Raw genomic sequence first — 6,247 nt, forward strand, 5'->3', positions numbered from 1 at the left:
TGGGGAAAAGAGGAAGGGGGGCCAGCCCCCTCTCCTTGTCCTATTCGGACCAAGGGAGGGGAGGGGCACGCGGCCCATCTCTGGCTGCCTCTTCTCTTTTCCACTAAGGCCCACTAAGGCCCATATATCTCCCGGGGGGTTCCGGTAACCTCCCGGTACTCCGGTAAAATCCCGATTTCACCCGGAACACTTCCGACATCCAAACATAGGCTTCCAATATATCAATCTTTATCCATTTCGAGACTCCTCGTCATGTCCGTGATCACATCCGGGACTCCGAACATCCTTCGGTACATCAAAATGTATAAACTCATAATATAACTGTCATCGAAACCTTAAGCGTGCGGACCCTACGGGTTCGAGAACAATGTAGACATGACCGAGACACGTCTCCGGTCAATAACCAATAGCGGGACCTGGATGCCCATATTGGCTCCTACATATTCTACGAAGATCTTTATCGGTCAGACCGCATAACAACATACGTTGCTCCCTTTGTCATCGGTATGTTACTTGCCCGAGATTCGATCGTCGGTATCCAATACCTAGTTCAATCTCGTTACCGGCAAGTCTCTTTACTCGTTCCGTAATACATCATCCCGCAACTAACTCATTAGTTGCAATGCTTGCAAGGCTTAAGTGATGTGCATTACCGAGGGGGCCCAGAGATACCTCTCTGACGAACGGAGTGACAAATCCTAATCTCGAAATACGTCAACCCAACATGTACCTTTGGAGACACCTCTAGAGCACCTTTATAATCACCCAGTTACGTTGTGACGTTTGGTAGCATACAAAGTGTTCCTCCGGCACACGGGAGTTACATAATCTCATAGTCATAGGAACATGTATAAGTCATGAAAAAAGCAATAGCGACATACTAAACGATCGGGTGCTAAGCTAATGGAATGGGTCATGTCAATCAGATCATTCAACTAATGATGTGATCCCGTTAATCAAATGACAACTCTTTGTCCATGGTTAGGAAACATAACCATCTTTGTTTAACGAGCTAGTCAAATAGAGGCATACTAGTGACACTCTGTTTGTCTATGTATTCACACATGTATTATGTTTCCGGTTAATACAATTCTCGCATGAATAATAAACATTTATCATGATATAAGAAAATAAATAATAACTTTATTATTGCCTCTAGGTAATATTTCCTTCAGCCTCCCACTTGCACTAGAGTCAATAATCTAGATTACATAGTAATGATTCTAACACCCATGGAGGTTTGGTGCTGATCAAGTTTTGCTCGTGGAAGAGGCTTAGTCAACGGGTCTGCTACATTCAGCTCTGTATGTATCTTGCAAATCTCTATGTCTCCCACCTGGACTAGATCCCGGATGGAATTGAAGCGTCTCTTGATGTGTTTGGTTCTCTTGTGAAATCTGGATTCCTTTGCCAAGGCAATTGCACCAGTATTGTCACAAAAGATTTTCGTTGGACCCGATGCACTAGGTATGACACCTAGATTGGATATGAACTCCTTCATCCAGACTCCTTTGTTTGCTGCTTCTGAAGCAGCTATGTACTCCGCTTCACATGTAGATCTCGCCACGACGCTTTGTTTAGAACTGCACCAACTGACAGCTCCACCGTTTAATGTAAACACGTATCCGGTTTGCTATTTAGAATCGTCCGGATCAGTGTCAAAGCTTGCATCAACATAACCGTTTACGATGAGCTCTTTGTCACCTCCATATACGAGAAACATATCCTTAGTCCTTTTCAGGTATTTCAGGATGTTCTTGACTGCTGTCCAGTGATCCACTCCTGGATTACTTTGGTACCTCCCTGCTAGACTTATAGCAAGGCACACATCAGGTCTGGTACACAGCATTGCATACATGATAGAGCCTATGGCTGAAGCATAGGGAACATCTTTCATTTTTCTCTCTATCTTCTGCAGTGGTTGGGCATTGAGTCTGACTCAACTTCACACCTTGTAACACAGGCAAGAACCCTTTCTTTGCTTGATCCATTTTGAACTTCTTCAAAATCTTGTCAATGTATGTGCTTTGTGAAAGTCCAATTAAGCGTTTTGATCTATCTCTATAGATCTTTATGCCTAATATGTAAGCAGCTTCACCGAGGTCCTTCATTGAAAAACTCTTATTCAAGTATCCCTTTATGCTATCCAGAAATTCTATATCATTTCCAATCAGTAATATGTCATCCACATATAACATCAGAAATGCTACAGAGCTCCCACTCACTTTCTTGTAAATACAGGCTTCTCCGAAAGTCTGTATAAAACCAAATGCTTTGATCACACTATCAAATCATTTATTCCAACTCTGAGAGGCTTGTACCAGTCCATAAATGGATCGCTGGAGCTTGCACACTTTGTTAGCTCCCTTTGGATCGACAAAACCTTCCGGTTGCATCATATACAACTCTTCTTCCAGAAATCCATTCAGGAATGCAGTTTTGACATCCATCTGCCAAATTTCATAATCATAAAATGCAGCAATTGCTAACATGATTCGGACAGACTTAAGCATCGCTACGGGTAAGAAGGTCTCATCGTAGTCAACCCCTTGAACTTGTCGAAAACCTTTTGCGACAAGTCGAGCTTTGTAGACAGTAATATTACCGTCAGCGTCAGTCTTCTTCTTGAAGATCCATTTATTCTCAATTGCTTGCCGATCATCGGGCAAGTCAACCAAAGTCCATACTTTGTTCTCATACATGGATCCCATCTCAGATTTCATGGCTTCAAGCCATTTTGCGGAATCTGGGCTCACCATCGCTTCTTCGTAGTTCGTAGGTTCATCATGATCTAGTAGCATGATTTCCAGAATAGGATTACCGTACCACACTGGCGCGGATCTTACTCTGGTTGATCTATGAGGTTCAGTAGTATCTTGTCCTGAAGTTTCATGATCATTATCATTAGCTTCCTCACTAATTGGTGTAGTTGTCGCTGAAACAGGTTTCTGTGATGTACTACTTTCCAAAAGTGAGCAGGTACAGTTACCTCGTCAAGTTCTACTTTCCTCCCACTCACTTCTTTCGAGAGAAACTCCTTCTCTAGAAAGGATCCATTCTTATCAACGAATGTCTTGCCTTCGGATCTGTGATAGAAGGTGTACCCAACAGTCTCCTTTGGTTATCCTATGAAGACACATTTCTCCGATTTGGGTTCGAGCTTATCAGGTTGAAGCTTTTTCACATAAGCATCGCAGCCCCAAACTTTAAGAAACGACAAATTTGGTTTCTTGCCAAACCATAGTTCATAAGGCGTCATCTCAACGGATTTTGATGGTGCCCTATTTAACGTGAATGCGGCCGTCTCTAAAGCATAACCCCAAAACGATAGCGGTAAATCAGTAAGAGACATCATAGATCGCATCATATCTAGTAAAGTACGATTACGACGTTCGGACACACCATTACGCTGTGGTGTTCCGGGTGGCGTGAGTTGCGAAACTATTCCGCATTGCTTCAAATGTACACCAAACTCGTAACTCAAATATTCTCCTCCACAATCAGATCGTAGAAACTTTATTTTCTTGTTACGATGTTCAACTTCACTCTGAAATTCTTTGAACTTTTCAAATGTTTCAGACTTATGTTTCATTAAGTAGATATACCCATATCTGCTGAAGTCATCTGTGAAGGTGAGAAAATAACGATATCAGCCACGAGCCTCAATATTCATCGGACCACATACATCTGTATGTATGATTTCCAACAAATCTGTTGCTCTCTCCATAGTACCAGAGAACGGTGTTTTAGTCATCTTGCCCATGAGGCACGGTTCGCAAGTACCAAGTGATTCATAATCAAGTGGTTCCAAAAGCCCATCAGTATGGAGTTTCTTCATGCGCTTTATACCGATATGACCTAAACGGCAGTGCCACAAATAAGTTGCACTATCATTATCAACTCTGCATCTTTTGGCTTCAATATTATGAATATGTGTGTTACTACTATCGAGATTCATCAAAAATAGACCACTCTTCAAAGGTGCATGACCATAAAAGATATTAATCATATATATAGAACAACCATTATTCTCTGATTTAAATGAATAACCGTCTCGCATTAAACAAGATCCAGATATAATGTCCATGCTCAACGCTGGCACCAAATAACAATTATTTAGGTCTAATACTAATCCCGAAGGTAGATGTAGAGGTAGCGTGCCGACCGCGATGACATCGACTTTGGAACCATTTCCTACGCGCACCGTCACCTCGTCCTTTGCAAGTGTTCGCTTAATCCGTAGTCCCTGTTTCGAGTTGCAAATATTAGCAACAGAACCAGTATCAAATACCCAGGTGCTACTGCAAGCTCTAGTAAGGTACACATCAATAACATGTATATCACATATACCTTTGTTCACCTTGCCATCCTTCTTATCCGCCAAATACTTGGGGCAGTTCCGCTTCCAGTGACCAGTCTGCTTGTAGTAGAAGCACTCAGTTTCAGGCTTAGGTCCAGACTTGGGTTTCTTCTCTTGAGCAGCAACTTGCTTGCTGTTCTTGAAGTTCCCCTTCTTCTTCCCTTTGCCCTTTTTCTTGAAACTAGTGGTCTTGTTGACCATCAACACTTGATGCTCCTTTTTGATTTCTACCTCCGCAGCTTTTAGCATTGCGAAGAGCTCGGGAATAGTCTTGTTTATCCCTTGCATATTATAGTTCATCACGAAGCTCTTGTAGCTTGGTGGCAGTGATTGGAGAATTCTGTCAATGACGCAATCATCTGGAACATTAACTCCCATCTGAATCAAGTGATTATTATACCCAGACATTTTGAGTATATGCTCACCGACAGAACTGTTCTCCTCCATCTTGCAGCTATAGAACTTATTGGAGACTTCATATCTCTCAATCCGGGCATTTGCTTGAAATATTAACTTCAACTCCTGGAACATCTCATATGCTCCATGACGTTCAAAACGTCGTTGAAGTCCCGATTCTAAGCCGTAAAGCATGGCACACTGAACTATCGAGTAGTCATCAGCTTTGCTTTGTCAGACGTTCATAACATCTGGTGTTGCTCCAGCAGCAGGCCTGGCACCCAGCGGTGCTTCCAGGATGTAATTCTTCTGTGCAGCAATGAGGATAATCCTCAAGTTACGGACCCAGTCTGTGTAATTGCTACCATCATCTTTCAACTTTGCTTTATCAAGGAACGCATTAAAATTCAACGGAAGAACAGCACGGGCCATCTATCTACAATCAAACATACATAAGCAAGATACTACCAAGTACTAAGTTCATGATAATTTTAAGTTCAATTAATCAAATTACTTAAAGAACTCCCACTTAGATAGACATCCCTCTAATCCTCTAAGTGATCACGTGATCCAAATCAACTAAACCATAACCGGTCATCACGTGAAATGGAGTAGTTTTCAATGGTGAACATCGCTATGTTGATCATATCTACTATATGATTCACGCTCGATCTTTCGATCTCAGTGTTCCGAGGAAATATCTGCATATGCTAGGCTCGTCAAGTTTAACCTGAGTATTCTGCGTGTGCAAAACTGGCTTGCACCCGTTGTAGATGGACGTAGAGCTTATCACACCTGATCATCACGTGGTGTCTGGGCACGACGAACTTTGGAAACGATGCATACTCAGGGAGAATACTTTTATCTTGATAATTTAGTGAGAGATCATCTTATAATGCTACCGTCAATCAAAGCAAGATAAGATGCATAAAAGATAAACATCACATGCAATCAATATAAATGATATGATATGGCCATCATCATCTTGTGCCTGTGATCTCCATCTCCGAAGCACCGTCATGATCACCATCGTCACCGGTGCGACACCTTGATCTCCATCTTAGCATCGTTGTCGTCTCGCCAATCTTATGCTTCCACGACTATCGCTACCACTTAGTGATAAAGTAAAGAATTACAGCGCGATTGCATTGCATACAATAAAGCGACAACCATATGGCTCCTGCCAGTTGCCGATAACTCGGTTACAAAACATGATCATCTCATACAATAAAATTTAGCATCATGTCTTGACCATATCACATCACAACATGCCCTGCAAAAACAAGTTAGACGTCCTCTACTTTGTTGTTGCAAGTTTTACGTGGCTGCTACGGGCTTAAGCAAGAACCAATCTTACCTACGCATCAAAACCACAATGATAGTTTGTCAAGTTGGTGCTGTTTTAACCTTCGCAAGGACCGGGCCTAGCCACACTCGGTTCAACTAAAGTTGGAGAAACTGTCACCCGCAAACCACCTATGTGCAAAGCAC

The sequence above is a fragment of the Triticum dicoccoides genome, chromosome 3A (genome assembly GCF_002162155.2).
Source record: "Triticum dicoccoides isolate Atlit2015 ecotype Zavitan chromosome 3A, WEW_v2.0, whole genome shotgun sequence".
NCBI classification, from domain to species: Eukaryota; Viridiplantae; Streptophyta; class Magnoliopsida; order Poales; family Poaceae; genus Triticum; species Triticum dicoccoides.